Raw genomic sequence first — 18963 nt, forward strand, 5'->3', positions numbered from 1 at the left:
TATCCCAAGCCACATGTCTAGCCCTCATCTCTAGTCTTGGGTCCTGGAACACTCACCTCAGGGCCTCCCTATCTCCATCTCAATCATATGGGATCAGCTCCCCATCGATCGATATCCGCAGAATCCTGTATACATCCTCGAGGGTGACTGTCATCTCACCCATCGGCAAATGAAAAGTACATGTCTCGGAGTGCCATCTCTCCGCCAGTGCAATCAACAGTCCCATGTTTACCCAAAACTCAGGCACATACAAAACATGTCTCAATCCCATAGCCTCGATAGCAGCTCACTCCTCGGCTGTCAGCTCAGGTCGCAATCTCTGAGTCGATGGGAATCTCTCCCGTGACTCCAGCATAGACAAATACTCCTGTAGTCACACAAATCAATCATCTCAGTCCTAGTGACACTCACTTTTCATCACAAAGTGTTGCTTTTATCACTAGTAGTACTCCCTGTTCAACACAAAGTACTACGTGTGTGGCACTCCCTATTCATCACAAAGTGTTACTCACATTTGCATTCACTGTTCATCACAAAGTGCTGCTCATATTTTAGTACTCCTTGTTCATCACAAAGTACTCTATCTTGGTACTCACTGTTCATCACAAAGTGCCTCGATCTATCCTAGTCTTCCCTAGAGGACCTGCTTGAGTGTATCCTCTCAGCAGCTTATCCAATCGACAGCGTATGTTCATCACAGAACTGTCGATTTGACCTAGAAGACACAAATTCACTTTTTTTGACACAAACGCGCTTACCTGACATAAATGCACTTAAAGACTGCATAGACGCGCCTGAAAAACATAGACGTGCCTGGGAGACATAGACGTGCCTTCTTGGCACAAACATGCCTGCACATCACAAATGCGGCCGCATTTGACACAGACACGGTTTCAAATGCAGACACGCCTGGCACAAACACAGACGTGCCTCACGAGCATAGACGTGTCTGGCACCAACGTAGACGCGCTTGGACATTTTTGGACATTTTTTAGACCCTATTCTAGGTGCATTTATTGCCCTATCTAGCATGCATTAATGACAATAATAAATGCGTCAAAGTACGAGGAGGTTTGGTGGTACTTACCGGCTCTCCTGCTTCTGTTGGCCTCTGGAATCAGCGAACGCGATCGAATCTGTGAACGAAGGCCATCGCTGCTGACTGTTGCTACTCTATTTTCGCTCTGCACTCTGCTCTCGTGGATGTGTAGATGACAATGAGGATGTATTTCCCCCGTGGTCTATCTTATAGACTACCCCTAGCCCTCGTTTCCCGAGTCAGTCTTCTTTATCCCGTGACTTTGTCACTTTATCCGGTCAGTCTATTCTAACCTTCCTTTCTTATCGAGAGATTGTTTGTGATCTTTTCAGACATTTTTATCCAATCTCTTGAGGGGGCATATCATTCCCATCTTGGGGCAACTTTGTATCAGTTCGTCTTATCTTCTTTGAAACAACGCGACAAGCTGCATTGTCTCAAAGAGGGGCAAAATGTAGACACCTAAAATTGTCCAGTCTAATTAAATAAATATTTTATTTATTTAATTATCTAAGCTTAATTCTTCTATTAATTAAATAAATCTTTATTTATTTAATTAATTCATTTATCCTCTTCTAGCCTTATTTCTCATTTAAATAAATACATTTATCTATTTAAATTATCTTTTTCCTAAATTAAATAAATATCTTATTTATTTAATTATCCCACTTCTTCTATTAATTAAATAAATCTTTATTTATTTAATTAATTCATTAAGCTTTTCTACCCATGACACATGTCATTCATCTCTTAATTCATACACTACCTACCCCTTTTATTATTTTATTATTTCTTCTACCTACCCTCTAATCATAGCTGACCTCCTTTTACACCTCTCAATCTTATCCCTCCATTTCTTATTGTGTCTTCTATATAAGGAGATGCTTCCCTCATTATCAAACCCTAATCATTCATTCTAATCAATCATCCTAATGACCTAACTACTTGATCAATTGACTACTTGGCATATACGATCCTACTTGCAACCACATTCCGTTCTTTGTTGAGCTCTTATGCACATAAAATCTGAGAGCAAATACATCAAAAAAGATCAATGGAGATAGGAAGAATGGAAATCAAAACCCTATTGGACATGTGATGGTATAATCTTTGTGATTTCATTTGATTTTCATTGTCTTAGGTAATCTTCATATGTTATGGTGGATCTTTGTTGTTGTTAGGCTAGGGTTTTGTGGTTGAATTCATTTATCCTTTCAATATCGTTACCATTGTTATCCATTTTCACCATATACAGAAACATTTACTTCCAAATACTCTGAAGTGCTTGAGTGATGGTTTCCTTTCATTCCATAACTCATAAGGAGTCATTCTACTATTCACTCTTAGTTGTACTCGGTTTAATGTGTAGACTGCAATATGAACTACTTCCTTCCAGTATATATCTAGTATGTTAGTCTCATTCAACATAGTCCTAGCCATCTCCTTTACTATCCTATTTTTCCTCTCTACGACCCCATTTTGCTAAGGTGTCCTTGCAGCTGAATACTATCTTTGGATCCCATGTCTCTCACAGTAGTCAACAAACTCATTGGAAGAAAATTCTCCACCCCGATCTGATTTTAAGAATTTTACTCGGTATCCACTTTCATTTTTACCATCTTCCTGAAAATCTTGAATCTCTCAAAAGCTTGTGACTTATCATGCAGGAAGGTTACCCAAGTCATTCTTGAGTAATCATCTATGAACAACATGAAATACCTTTCATTGACCAATGCTCTTGTCCTTGTTGGCCCACATAAGTCTATATGTATCAACTCCAAAGGTCTTGAGGTGTTATATTCTTTTGTTTTAAAGCTAACCTTTGCTTGCTTATCTCTGACACATTCATCATAGAATGTGCTTGTCGGTTTTATGATCTAAGGTATATTTCTCACACACATGTTCTTGCTTATCTTAACTAGATTATCAAAATTCACATGGCCCAATCTCCGGTGCCACAACCAGCTTTCATCAACCTATCCCATCATGCATTGGGACTCATAGCATTCCTGCATATTGTAGACATTACCCCCAATTCTCTTTCCTTCTGCTACCACCTGACCATTACTCTTCTTTCTTATTTAATAACAATCAATAGAGTCGAATGAAACTTGTACCCTTTGTCACACATCTGGCTTACACTCAACAGGTTATGCTTCAGTCCTTCCACATAGTACACATCATGAGCCTTGAGCTTTCCATCAATATTCAATGTACTTCAGCCTTTGATCTTGATGGAGGAGTTGTCACCAAACCGAACTAAACCACCATTCCAATCATCAAGCTTGATGAAATTTTTCTTATCTCTAGTCATGTTATTTGAGCAACCACTATCAAATACCCATAAATTCCTTCTTTCAACATGTAGAATAGTTTGCACAATCAAACTAGACTCTATCTTGTTTTTCTCCTTCTCTACCCAAACCGGTTTCTCTTCTTTCTTTTCCTCTTCTGTCACTTTGTGTTTTGGTTTTGTTTCTAACTTCTCATCCGATACAATTTTCTTTTGCTTTTCAGTTCTCATATAACAATACCTTGCTATGTGGCCAAAATTTTGGCACTTATAACATTTGACATTAGCACTCTAAGATGTAGTCAAAGCATTCTTGTAGGACACTTGCACATTACTCCTACATTCATAACTCTTGTGACCAAAGTCATTTTAATTATAACATGTGACATTTGTACTTTATAATGTAGCAAATGAGTTTCTACTCTCAAAACTAGGGTTGACATTCATTTTCCTACAATTTGCCATTCTATGACCAAACTTATTACACTAATGACAATAACCATGAAAATTTGGAACATATCGATTAGGTTGTCTTGAACCTGCAAACGGTTGCCTCATTGCGGGTCTTCCTTTCATGTTGCTAACTCTTGTGAATCCTTTATGATCAACACTTGCATTTCTCCTTGGATTTGCATGTCGATACATTGAGTATGGTCTCCGGTTAATTGATTGAGTATACCGGTTTGTGTAGCGGTTTCTAGCAGCATCTGCATATGTCTTCTTGTCAGTATCCTTGCTTACCGTGAATATCTTATTCTCTTCACCTTCATTTGAAGAGGTGACTTGTATTTCCTTATCAGATGTGTCTATGTTGTTTGAACTTTGACCTTCTTGAAAACCTAAGCCACCGGTATCTTTACATTGCTTCTGTTTGCTCAGCATCTTGTCCAGGGCTTTAGTTTTGCCTTCATATTTGCTTTTAATTTTTATTTCTTCCTGACTTTTCTCTAATTCCTTTCGTAGTTTCACTATTTTTGCTTCCAGATTTTGATGCTCCTTTTCCTTTTCATTCAAACCGGTACTAGTGACCTCACACATCCTCTTGGCCTCTTCCAATTGGATTTTTAGATCTGCAATAGTTTTCTTGGACTCTTCAAGAGATTGCTCCAACAATTCTTGTTCTTCAACTGCAGCCCTTTTTATTTTCTTCAAATATCTCCTTGTTTTCTTTAGCTCATCTAAGGCACTAATTGTCTCTACTTCAAGATCTACTTCTCCTTCTTGCTCTTGCTCTTCTCCTTCTTCAAGTACTGGAACCTCTTGAGCCATGAAAAGGTTTGCTCTGACTTCATCTCCACTACAATAGTCATCTGAGGCACTTTCCTCATCTTTGGTATCATTTTCATGTGTGTAAAGACTATTCTACTTTCAGTAGCCTCTTCTACCATACCAATAGACATTCTTCTTCCTATCCTTACCATATGATCTGCTACCACTTGATTGATCATTTTCATTCTTATCACCATAGGGACATTTAGTAGCAAAATATCCAATCCTTCCACAGTTGAAACATTTCAAAGGCAGCTTGCCTTTGTATTTGCATGAACCCTTCTTGAGTCTACTGACAAAGTTTGCCGTGATGTCATCTGAGTCTTCACCAATTGCATCATAAGCAGATTCTTCTTTTTCTTTTCTTGATGTTTTGAATGCAGCTTATTTCTTCACAACATCAGTACTAGCAATACTCATCTCATAAGTAGTTAGGGAACCATACAACTCATCCATTGTAAAGACTTTCAGATCTTTTGCTTCTTCTATTGCTGAGACCTTTGTATCATACTTAGATTTAAGAGATCTAAGTACTTTCTTCACTACAACCTCATCTTTTATTTCTTCTCCAATCCCTCTAATGGTGTTTGTTGTTTCATCAACCCTTTGGAGATAATCAACAATCTTCTCTTCATCTCTCATCTTCAATCCTTCAAGTTGTGCTCTCAATGTTTGCAACTTGGCTTCCTTGACTTTAGCATCGCTTCAAATATCTTTTGCAGCTTATCCCAAGTTTCTTTGGCAGAGGAGTGGTGCATGACTTTAACAAACTCATTATCAGATAGCCCACTAAGAATGGCATTTTTAGCTTTAGCATTGTTCTTATATTCCTTCTTAGCATCTGGATCACTAGGAGGATTATTAGGGACTATGTACCCATTCACAACCAACATCCACACATCACAACCTAGAGAGGACAAATAGGTTTCCATTCTTCTACTCCAAAATGCATAGTTGACACCATCAAACATAGGGGCTTTTGAGGAGGCGAATTCATTTCTTTCCATTGTGAACACTTGACAGGATCTACCCAAGCTAGAGAACGCTTTGACAAAACAGGATACCTAGGATCTAATACCAATTGTTGGACACAATGGATCACTGAGAGGGAGATGAATCAGTGATTTAAACACTTTTTCTTTGGCAGGGAGATACCGGTAATAAATAAAACAAATTGAGTGCTAACTGATAGCTCAAATAGTGCAAACAAGGTTTGTGAAAGGACTAGCTAAAACATTAACATAACACATGCACAAGAATACATCACACAACACCAGATATATACGAGGAAAACCCAATGTGGGAAAAACCTTGGTGAGAATAGTTGTTGGAGATGTCCTGCTCCAATCCAGCCTCACAATGAATCTCTAATTACAATATTTAGGGCATCAACCCAAAGAGCACCAACCCTTGATTTATGATCACCAACCCAAAGGAGCACCAACCCCTACACAATTTATAGGCTACAACCTAAAGGAGCTACAACCTCTGCACTAAGCTCTAACTTAGTGAAAACAATATAAAACTCAGTTATACAAATGAAATCACTGTTACAAATGAAGTTTTGCAACCTTACAATATTCTGCTCAGTCGGTTTCAACCTTACCGGTATGTATTCTCCCCACCCACTCTGCAACTTTGCTTTGTTGATGACTTTTCTAAGTTCCCTCTCATAATGTCTTCACTCTTCAACTAACACTTGATCACTCTTTATTAGGTATAGATTTTCCTGGTTTGTCACCTTTGTGTTCTATGCTCTCTCCACCGGTTTGTTCCTTCTACCAGTTTATCTAGCTTCTCCTTACCAGTCTATTCTTCACTTATAAGCACTTCAAGTGTTTATCTCTTTGACTCTTAGACAGTAATTTCATACTTGCCTTCACTCTACAGCAGCCACAATCACAGTCTCAATTCATCATATTTAAACTTGAGCTTTCCCGCCAAGAATCAATTCAAACTAAGGGTGGTTAGGGTTTCCTTCACTCAACTAAATCTGCATCAAATCCAATCCAATCTACCTTGTATCAATCACCTATAATTAAGGAATAAATTTGTATGTGTTTTCCATTATCTAATGCATATTTGCTAAAGATAGCAATCCCAACCATGATCCTCGGCCTTGAAATCTGTCGACTTATTTATGACCTGGTTGTTTCCTTCTTAAGGTCCTCTTGCAGTCTAATTTCTTTGCTTTGATCCAGGTGCCAACAACTCCCTGATCTTTCTCTGTCACTCTTTCTTCCTCGAGCTGCATCAATCTGTTATCATCCCATGATTTGTGGCTATTTCATTAATGTTGACTTAGTTGTTTCAACAACCATGTCGATTGAAACTTCACCGACCTTTACATGCTTGCCACCTCAGCTCCACATGGCATCACATCGGTCATACACTCAGCTCATCGACACAAGGTCGGTTTACACTTGAACATTTACCAAACTCATACTGGCACAAGCCTTTATCGGTGAGACCTTATCCTCATACCAACCACTAGTGCTCACTACACCAGTAGCACATCTTCACCTCCGATGGTTTGTGATCATTTTAACATTCTGCCTCTTCATCATAAACATGCAACCAACCTCCAAACCAGTTTATGATCTACTATTTATCACTCAACATGCTAACACACACATGCATCTCACCTCATACCAGTGAAGTCACTGATAGTCTCAATAACTAATTGTAAGTCTCAATAACTACTTATCTTCCACTATACTAGGTGACAAGCCTTCACGTTAATCTTCCTTATGTCAGTTCAATCTTCTTCATATTAGTTTGACATACTTCTACTGATAGCCTGACTACAATACCGTTTGACATCAATGACAACTCAATGCCAATAGGCTATGATGTTGAGTGAATTTGATATATAGTATGTAGACCACAAGGCCATAAAAGGACAAACAATAGAAAATCAACTGGTTGGAGCCCCTATCCAAGATTATCACCCATTGTTATTTGATTTATCATATGATTCTTTATTCAATATCAGATTACTCCTGATTTTGATGGTTCACACACACATCATGTCTCAAGGGCAGGAATCTTATTTCTAACTCTACAAGGGGATGCAATCCCTAAATCATACAAAATCACTTTTCAATGCACAAACAACATTGTAGTGTTGCCAGTGGGCTAGCATCCCTCATGTGGGTTCGCGATATGGTTTAACAGCCTCCTTTGGATTCTCTAAGTCATGTGATTGTATCGAGCATGGATAGGTCGATCTTTTGGTGCAACGACAACCCTAGCTTGTAACAAGTGGTATTAGAGCTTGGTCACAGGTTCGAATCATGCAGGTCATGGCGAGTGATGCTGAGAGGGGGATTGTTGGCAGTGGGCCAGCATCCCTCGTGTGGATTCGCGATAGCCTCCTATGGATTTTGTAAGTCTAGTGATTGTATCGGGCATTGACAAGTTGATCTTTTGGTGCAACGGCAACCCTAGCTTGTAACATGCAGAGTATGAAGCCTTAGTCACAATATTAAGAATTGTAGTATAGTGGGACATTAAACATTTTGAAGTATATGATGATTCTCAATTGGTCATCAGGCAAGCAAATGATGAATATAAGACAAAGGATGAGAATTGTCCCTTACAAGAAGTTGGTTGATTTCTACAAAAGTTGGTTTGTTACAATTACATTCAATCAAGTACCACGACTATAGAACAAACTAGTTCGTTTTATGACTATTATTGCTTCTATGCTTGATATTCCACAAAATGTTGCTAAGTGTGAGTTCTTGGTCGAACAACTATTGATTTCGGCCTTTGAGATTCCACAGTCTGAACTCACATGTGATTTTGTTGGTCCCAAATCCCCTTGGTACCAAGTCATCTACAACTACTGAAAATCCCAAACATTAACTCCCAACCTATTGAAAAATCAACATTGGTTGTTGTCCATTAAGCCACTACATACGTTATCATCGGTGACACCCTATACCATTGCTCTTTTGACCAAACCCTCCTCAAGTGTCTTGATTTTGACAAAGCTCAAAATAATTTACAAGAGGTTCATCATGGCATTTATGGGTGACACTTCAATGGTTTAAGTCTCACTAAGAAACTGACAAGAGTAGGATACTATTAGCCTACCATGGAAAAAGAAGTTCACACTTTGGCAAAGAAATGTTGGAAATCTCAAATTGACAGAGCCCTAATTCATGCATTAGCACAATAACTCCAACCTATCATATCTCCTTGGCCCTTTTCTCAATCGGGACTCAGCCTCATGGGGAAGATTCACCCTACTTCCACCAATGGTCACACAAATTAATTATCACTACCACATAATATTTTACCAAATGGATTGAAGCCATTCCTATGACCTACATTGTTCGTGTAGACACTAAAAAATGGTCAACTCTTGTGTCTCCTATTTTTAACATATCATGTGCATAGTCTTTACTAACCTAATTCTCCCAATTCTTCCCATTTTTGCTCAATTTGACCTAATTTGACCTAATTGAGGTTTCTGGGTGTTGGTTTGACTAATTTGGCCTCTTAGATTTAAATAATTAATTAAACCCCCTATTACTAACAATTCTTCTAAGTCCTTAATAAATATTTTATTTATTTGTCTCCTTTGTCCATTAAATTTTAAATAAATTTATTTTATTTAATTAACTAATTCATAAATATGAGCAAAAAATCAATAAATCATTTTTATTAATTTATCATATTTATCTTCCTCCAAAATAAAGATAATTATTAAATTTATTTATTAATTCATCTTTATTAATTTTCTATGAGGAGATAATTAATAAATCTTATTTATTAATTATCTCTAATTATCCTCTCATGTGAGGATATTTCCTGCTTTTCTTAACAAATTTATTCTTCTGTTTTATTCTCTTATATGGAGATAATAATTTTTAATTATTGAATCTTCTCATAAAATCCTCCTAATTTTCAAATTTGGAAACTAATATCTTTCTTTGATCTTCAAAAATCTTTAATTATCTCTATTTATCCTCTCATATGAAAATATTTTATTTATTTTTAATTCATCTATTTATCTTTTCGAATGAAGATATTTAATAATTTTTAATTATTAAAATCTTCCTAATATTTTCAACTTGCTAATTTGGTATTTATGAGACAATAATTAAAGATTTTATTATTTACTCTTATAATATCTTCCCATTTGCTTTCTTATATCTTCATCCTTCCCCGAATAGCAACTATGTTGTGCACTCAATCAGGTTCGTCCATCTAACCAAAAATCTTTTCAATCTTAGCCATCTAATCAATCCCAATTTTTCTATAAATTGAGCTCTCATTGCTCATTTTTAGCAACCACATTTCGAGTACCCTTATGTAGTCAATTTCATCTCATCTTGCTATCATCTTACATGTTTTGTAGGTGAGAGCCACATATATTTTAAGGAGAAAGAAGGACAATGGAAGGAAATGGAAGAAGCACTTATGTTTGTTTGCATTTCTTTTAAGTGTTTTGTTTACATTCTTCTATTGAATGTGTTAGGATTATATTTCATAGAATTTTAGCTTTTGTGGTTGGCTAATTTGTGTTATGATTTCCTTATTGCCAAATCCTACCTTATAGCCAGCACACAAATTTCCAAGTTTATCCTCAATTACATCATAAATCAATATGGAGTCCCTCAAACCATTGTTATTGATAATGGTTGCCCCTTCAAAAACCAAGATGTTAGGGAACCCCGTGAGAATTTGCATATACATCACCTCTTTTTATCTCCTTACTACCCGTAGAGTAATGGTCAAGTTGAGGCATATAACAAAACCATCATAAAAGTGCTTAAGAAGATTGCCAATGACGTTGGCTAATATTGGCATGTACAGTTGAATCCTGCCTTATGGGCATACCGAACTAGTATCCACACATTTGCACTTGCTACACCTTATTTCCCTAGTTTATGGTACCAAAGCTATCCTTCCTATTAAGGTCGAGATCCCTTCGTTGAGAGTATCCTTCTAAAATATCATTGAAGATGAAGAATACATATAATCTAGATTGCATGACCTAGAAACATTAGATGAGTGATACATGCAGGTTTTAAGTGCTAATTTCTTCTTGCGTGTAGGTTTAAAGTGCTAATTTGTTCTTGCATGTAGGTTTTAAGTGCTAATTTGTTCTTGCCTGCAGGTTTTAAGTGCTAATTTGTTGTTGCATGCAGGTTTTAAGTGCTAATTTTTTCTTGCATGCGGGTTTTAAGTGTTAATTTATTATTGCATATAGGTTTTAAGTGTTAATTTGTTGTTACATGCAAGTTTTAGGTGTTGATTTGTTGTTGCATGCAATTTCTATTTGTGAATTTATGGTTGCATGCAGGTTTTTTGGAGTTTAAACAATCATCTATGCAAGATTTCTTAACATGCAATGAATCACAACTTTTACATAGCCTAATTAGAGGATTAATTGATAATAATTCCTTGCTTCAATTTGTTAATGTACTATCATAAAATTGTGCCTCTTGCAATTTTAACCATATTTGAGGTCCTCACCTTGGCAACGACATCCTCCTTCCTAACCGAGACCTCTTCTAGCATTTTCACCCCTTGACCCCTTCATGTTTGAGCCCTAAGATAGCCTCAGGACCCCGTCCAGGCCCCAAGATAGGGCAGGACAGGGGCATAGTGCCCCTATTCCACCCTCTTAGGGTGGCCCCAAGATAGGCCCCCCCAGCCCTATCTGCACTTCGGGATCCCAAATCTCCCCGATGTCGGCTTTTGGTGAGATGAATTAATCTTTGGAGGTGTAAATAAAAGGGAGTTGGTTTTCTCATTTATGGGAGGTGAAATTTAAGAAGGATTTAAATAAGAAAGCATAGGTGAAGATATACATCATCAAGCATTCAAGCATTCAAGCATTCAAGTCTTCTTCATTCATCCATTGGAGCAACATTACAACATTCATTTGCAAGCATGTGTATGTGTTAGGGTTTTTTCATGTTACATGTCATTTCATGCAACACTTGTGATTACATTCAAGAAGCAAAGCAATCATCATAAAAAAATTATAGATCTACAAGGTATACATTTCCATTGTTTACATTCAAGCATTTGTAATTACTTTCTTTCAAGGTTGATTCCTCAACCGAAGTTTGACTGAGGCAAACCCCTATCCATGACCCCTGTTCCTCTCTTTTTTTTGTGTAGGTTGTAGGTACGCCGCTATAATTGGAGGTTTGGGATTCATTTGCAAAGATGGGAGAACCCTTTTTGTTTCACAGATTTTGTGGAGGACCATGTACACTCCCACCACAGTCCTGATGACTTTTCTCCAAATTTGTAGGGCAGATCCGTATCAGTCTAATTAGCTTAGATCTGAAATTACAGCGTTTTCCCAAACTGGTACCTCATTTCACTCATTTTCTTTCTCTTTTCCACATAGTCAACTTTCTCATTTACAAAAGAGGGTAAATCACACTTCAACCCTTGCAATCCTCTTGGAATTCACATCTTTGTTTCCCTTGGATTTGGATCTAGTGGATTCAAGCCCCTCTTTTGAATGTAAAGTATCTCCAAGTGAAAATCATCCTAGTGACTTCCTTTCTCTCTCCTAGGTGGGGAGTCACTAGGATCCAATTTTCCACTTTAGATTTTGGTGAAACCGACGTCTTACACATTAATTTTGATTTCTCATTATTAGATCTGATTAATTACAATTTTCATTTCCATGTTTGATCTATTTGAAAATTTTAGAGGTTAATTGCATAAAATCCCTAATTTTTCATTTTGAGAAAATTAATCTTGTGAAGTGTAAAATTTTAATTACTTGTTTCATATCTGATTTCTATGTCAAAATTGCAATTCAAATCTGTCTCTTTATTCTAAAAATTCAGTGGTTAAATCATAAAACCCTTATTTTTAAGATCTTTCTATTTTTTACCTTTGACTGCAAATTTGACCGATCTAGACATCTCCAAATCAATTGTTTTTTTGGATTCCGCAATAATATCATAATATCTATCATCCCTAAAAATTTAGAAAAAAGTTGGTCGAACCGTGTGCACTTTCGCCACGGTCCTCGACTTTTTTCCTAAAATTTTAGGAGACGGAATTGACTGTGTTTTTCTGCTTAAATCCATAAAATTGGCTTACTTTATCAATTTTAACACCCTCTAAGGTCGAACACAAATTCAAATTTAAAATTTGCAATTCAAATTCCATTTTCCCTCCTTTATTAATTTTTTTATGCATGCATGGGGTGAACATTATTCTCGTTTGATCATCAATGAATATGGATTTCTTAACTTATTTTACAAATTCAAGTTCGAGTTACATTAAAGATGTTCATGATGTTCCCTTTCATGCATATGATGATAATATATTTCTCCCTTTCATTCATAGTTATGATTTACCCTCTCCCAACATTAATCTCATTAATGAGGGCACATTGGTGCAAAAAGGGTATATGGACACTTCTTTCAAAGATCTCCCTCCTGAAGATGAATCTTTGGAGAATTGTGTTCCTTCTTCTCCTACAAATTACCTCCCTCATAAGGATTATGTGGTGCAAGAGGATGATATTATGGCTACTTATCCTAGTGATACCATACCTTCTTTTCATGATCTTCCCTCTAAAGATGAAACATTAATTGCATATGATAGTCCTTTTTATAATGGGTGTCTTGAACATAAAGATACCTTAGAACAAGAAGATGATATTATTTATCATCATAATGCTCTCCCTCCCAAAAATCAAGAGCCTAACAAAAATCAAATCAATTCCATTCATGTTCCTAGGAAACCAAAAATTCTTCATGATTATCATGTTGTGCCTTACACATATACTAATAAGCTAGTTGATGAGAACATAAGTGAAGCATCATGTGCTTTCTTAGTTCCTACAATAATCTCTTCAATTCACTCAGATACACCATCTCCTACCAAAGAAGTTCATAAAGAAGGACTCTTAGAGGATGATTTGGGGTCCTTAGATTTCACTCCTATCTTTTCTAGAAATTCTAAGACGCCTGAATTTCATATTCCAAATTTTTCTCTTAATACAAATCTTGCAATTGATTCAGCCATGTTAAAAATAACATCTGATAATGAATGGCATATTCATCATGATCATTTAAAATAACATTCAAGTTTCTATTATGTTGCGCCTCACTATGTGGCATAGTTAGCCTACTTATTGGGGGCTCTATGTCATTCGTGGTGGTACAATTTCAGGTGCAATCATACTAAGTGAGAAACATAATAGTCTATTTATTTTTGCCTCTATGCTTGGGGGAAAGAATATTTATTTTTCTCTTTCTAAGGTTTCACTGTTTTCTTCATGGGGTACATTATTTACAAACTTGATGTCATTTCTTGCATGGAGTATTCCTTCATGCGAGCGCATGTTTGTTCCGTGAGTGGGATCTTCTCCTTGCTTGAAATGGTACATCTATTATGAAAAATCTCTCCTTCGAGAAATTTTATAAATCTTCTTCTTTCTCTCTCTTTGAAAATTACCTCTTCTATTGTGTTATTAATAACTTGATGTCCTTTCTTGAATAGAGTTATCCTTCATGCGAGTGCATGTATGTTCCTTGATTAGGATGTATTCCTTGCTTGAAATGGTACATCTTTTATGAGCAATATCTCTATAGAAGTTGTGTAATTATTCTCATTGTCCTACACTTGGGGGGAAATGATCTCTCTCCCTCTCTCTTTCTCTAAGGATCCACTTTTCCCTATTGTGTGGATGACGTGAGATTTATTACTTGATGTCATTCCTTGTGCGCAATCATTGGTTTTTCGCTCAAGGATTCTCTCTTATACAAGAGGTGTAAGTCCTTGATTACAACCTATATTCCACTTGGTAATGTACATCCATGATAAATTCACCCATCCCTTTGGGGGCTAAACGTGAGTCATCCTTCATCAAGAATCCCTTTCATCTAGAAATAGGAGGAAGGATTGCATTCTTGTTCTCTTATGTGCTTCATTCTAGAAGATGTTATATTTATCTAAGACAAATCCTCTTGGGGGTAGATTTATTTTGAACAAAGATCTCTTCTCCTCCAAGGATCGCCTTTACACTTACAACAAGATATCTCTTTTCAACTATCTTATCCTTGCTTTAAGAGTATTCCCTCTCTTGCTTGGATTTATGACATTGTTGCATAACCGATATCTTCTTTGTGATGAAGGTAGGTATCCTTGTTCTACTTTCCTTAAGATATCAACATCAACCTATGTTGACATCTTAAGGGGGGGCACCCACACTGCTCATTGTACTATAGTTATCTTATGTATTGTATAGTGGGATATTCTTGGAACCAAAGGGCGATCTCTTAGAGAAAGATGTCATCACTTTTCTTGTATAGTGAGACATTCTTGGAACCAGAGGGCGGCCTCTTAGAGAAAGATGTCATCACTTTTCTTATACAGTGAGACATTATTGGAACCAGAGGGAAGCCTCTTAGAGAAAGATATCGTCACTTTTCTCTTGTACAATGGGTCATTCTCGGAACTAGAACACAGACTCTTAGAGTGATATGTCTTCACTGTTGGGATTATGGATGACTTCAACATGTGTTGCATTGGTTTTGTCATTGATGGCAACACTAGATGGAAAAACATCTAAGTGCCAAAAACATAGATGAGTCATGTTACTATGCAGATGAAGGTGTTACAGATGATTCATATTAAGAACCAGTAGATAGTGGATGGGCATTTGTTGCAATAAAAGAAGATCAACCCGCACCTATTGTCAAACCAGTAGAGCAAGCACTTGCAGCAAAAATTGAAGAAAAGGATGAATGGATCATAGATAGTGGATGCTCGCATCATATGACTGGTGATAAAAGAAAATTCTTGTCATTTTGAGAATGTAATGGAGGTCTAGTAAGATTTGGAGATGACAAAGCTTGTTTAATCAAAGGAAGAGACACTATTTCTTTGGATGGTAAGCACAATACTGACAATGTTTATTATGTAGAAGGTTTAGAGCATAACCTTTTGAGTGTTGGTCAGTTAGTGGAAAAAGGATTTCAGTTACAATTCAAGAATGGAAAATGCAAAATCATAAACAGAACTGGATTGGAGATTGCAACTGGTAATCAGACTAAAGGTAATATCTTTCATTTGAATACCAGTGATAAGACATGTTTGACTGCTCACATTAATAAAAGTTGGTTATGGCATAAAAGACTTTGTCATGTGAATTTTGATTGCATTGTAAAGATCAATTCAACTAAGGCAGTAAGGGATTTACCTAAGATTGTGAAACCTCATAATCTGGTATGTAAGGAATGTCAAATGGGAAAGCAAGTTAGAACAACATTTAAGAGCACTACTGAGAAATCCAATAATATTCTTGATTTAATTCATACGGATTTATATGGTCCAACAAGAACAAGAAGTCTTCAAGGTGATAGATAATTTATGCTAATAATTGATGATTATTCTAGAATGTGTTGGGTTACTTTTCTCAGGGAGAAATCAGAAGCTTTTGGAAAATTCAAGATATACAAGGCAATGGTAGAGAATGAAACTGGCAAGAAAATAAAATGTTTGAGATCTAATCAAGGAGGAGAATTTACATCTAGAGAATTCAAATCATTTTGTGAAGTGAATGGAATCAAAAGACAACTATCAACACCCCAGACACTGTGTATTGGAGAGAAGCTATAAATACTGCGGTTTATACTTTCAACAGAGTTCGCATCAAAAGTGAAACTGGTAAGACCCCTTATGAACTATAGTTTGGTCATACTCCTACTCTTAAATACTTCAGAATATTTGGAAGCAAATGTTATATTAGGAGAGATGAGTCTATTGGCAAATTTGATCCTAGAAGTGATGAAGGTATATTTATTGGTTATTCATCTAGAAGCAAGGCATGTATATTTTATAATAAAAAAATGTAGAAAATCATTGAAAGTACTAATGTGAAGATAGATGACCATTTTAGAGGAGATTCAAGGTTTGTAGATTCTGAACCAGCAGTTCAAATGATTATAAATGAACCAGCACAGATTGCATTGGTACAGGATGTAGATCCAGTCACACCAGCATCATCAGAGAACTCAATGGTGACTGAAGAACAATAAGATGTGAATAAACTCAAGTATGTAAGATTGAATCATTCAGAGAATCATATAATTGGAAACAAAAATCAAGGTCTTTTGATAAGAGGAAGATTGGAAAATGAAGAGGTATGTTTAATTTCTCAAGTTGAACCAGCATCTGTTATTGAAGCATGTCAAGACAAACATTGGATAAAAGCAATAGAAGATGAATTAGAACATATTGAAAAGAACAATACTTGGACATTAGTTCTCTGGCCTAAAGACATAAATGTAATTGGAACTAAATGGGTATTTAGAAATAAACTTAATGAAGATGGTGAGGTAATCAAAAACAAAGCAAGATTAGTTTGTAAAGGTTATTGTCAGAAATAAGGAATTGATTATAATGAAACCTTTGCACCGGTAGCCAAAATTGAGGCAGTTAGACTATTTCTTACATTTGCAGCTCATAAGAACTATAAAGTTTATCAGATGGATGTAAAATGTGCATTTTTTAATAGAGATCTTGAACAGGAAGTTTACATTTGACAACCTGATGGATTTTCATTGACAGATGATAAGGATATGGTTTGCAAGTTAAGGAAAGCTTTATATGGATTGAAGCAAGCTCCCAGAGCTTGGTATGCTAGATTGGATAAATATCTTTTAAAGCTTGGATACACAAAAGGTAATGCTGACAGTAACTTGTACTACAAAATCACCAATGATGACATTTTGGTTATTGAAGTATTTGTGGATGACATCATTTTTGGAGGTGAAGATGGATTATGTAAAGACTTTGCTAACAAGATGCAGGAAGAATTTGAAATGTCTATGATTGGAGAGAAAAAAATTTGTAGGTTTGCATATTTCACAAACAGATAAAGGCATATTCATATGTCAAACAAAATACTTGAAGGAACTTTTGAAGAAATTTGGTATGGAAAACTCCAAACTAGTAAGTACTCCTATGACTACAACTGATAAAGCATTGAAGGATGATTCAACTACTATTAATCCGACAAAGTACAAATCTATGAATGGAGGATTATTGTATTTGACACAAACCAGACCTGATATAATGAATGCAGTATGTATTGTTTCAATATTTCAAAGCAATCCTAAAGAAAACCATGAATCAACAGTAAAAAGGATTTTCCAGTACCTACAAGGCACAGCAAATCTTGGCTTATGGTATCCTAAGGATGAAAACTTTGATTTATATGCATATATAGATTCAAATTAGGTAGTTAATGTAGATGACAGAAAGAGTAACACTGGAGGCGCATTCTTTCTTGGTAGAAGATTAATTTCATGGATCAACAAGAAGTAGAGTTGTACATCATTATCTATAGCAGAAGCAGAATATGTTGTAGCAGCAACTAATTGTACTCAGGTATTATGGATTAAACAAATGTTGAAGGATATAAGGGTAAAATGCAAAGAATCGGTAATTATTTATTGTGATAATTCAGTAGTAATTGATACATCAAAGAATCTGGTATTTCACTCTAAGACAAAGCATGTTTCTATTAAGTATAATTTTCTAAAAGAGAATGTTGAAGCAAATGAAGTAAGATTGTTTTATGTGAATACTAAAGAGGAAATGGTAGATATCTTTACAAAGCCTTTGCCTAAGGAAACATTTGAATATCTCAGAGAGCAGCTTGGGGTAATTTCCCCACCAGAAGAGACTTAAATGATGAATATTGGCTTCAAACTGGCAGGGACTAACAGAAAAATATTTTCCGGCTTTGATGAAGGAGAGCTACTTCTCAAGAGGAGTAGTTAGTTATATGTTATGTTTTGATTCTTAACTACTTTGGCATTTGATGTCAAAGGGGGAGAGATATCTATGGAAAAACTTTGTACTTTGGGGAGAGATGAACATTATACTTGGAGAGATGTATTTTGGTTTTGGTTTCTATTTTTGGTACAAACTTTGTATTGATCTACTTTTGGGAGATTGTTGGTTTATTGGTTTTTGGCATTCTGTTTTTGGCACTTAGATGTTTTTCCATCTAGTGTTTCCATCAATGCCAAAGGGGGAGATTGTTGGTATTATGGATGACTTCGTTATGTGTTGCATTGGTTTTGTCATTGATGTCAACACTTATCCTTCTGGAGGTCTACATTGTTGATTTGGCACTCTAGTTATATTGGTTTATTGTTGAACCGACACATTGTGTTCATCAGTATATGCTTCACCGACAGGATATATTGTTCACCGGCAGTGATGGTAACTTATTTTGATCTGGAGATCATTCGTTTATGTCGATGACATGGATTGGATGTTTGGATTTGGTGTTTTTCTTATTGGTCTAATCGGGTTGACATATTTGCCTTTACCGATAGATAGGTCT

The sequence above is a fragment of the Cryptomeria japonica genome, chromosome 2 (assembly GCF_030272615.1).
Source record: "Cryptomeria japonica chromosome 2, Sugi_1.0, whole genome shotgun sequence".
Classification (NCBI taxonomy): Eukaryota; Viridiplantae; Streptophyta; class Pinopsida; order Cupressales; family Cupressaceae; genus Cryptomeria; species Cryptomeria japonica.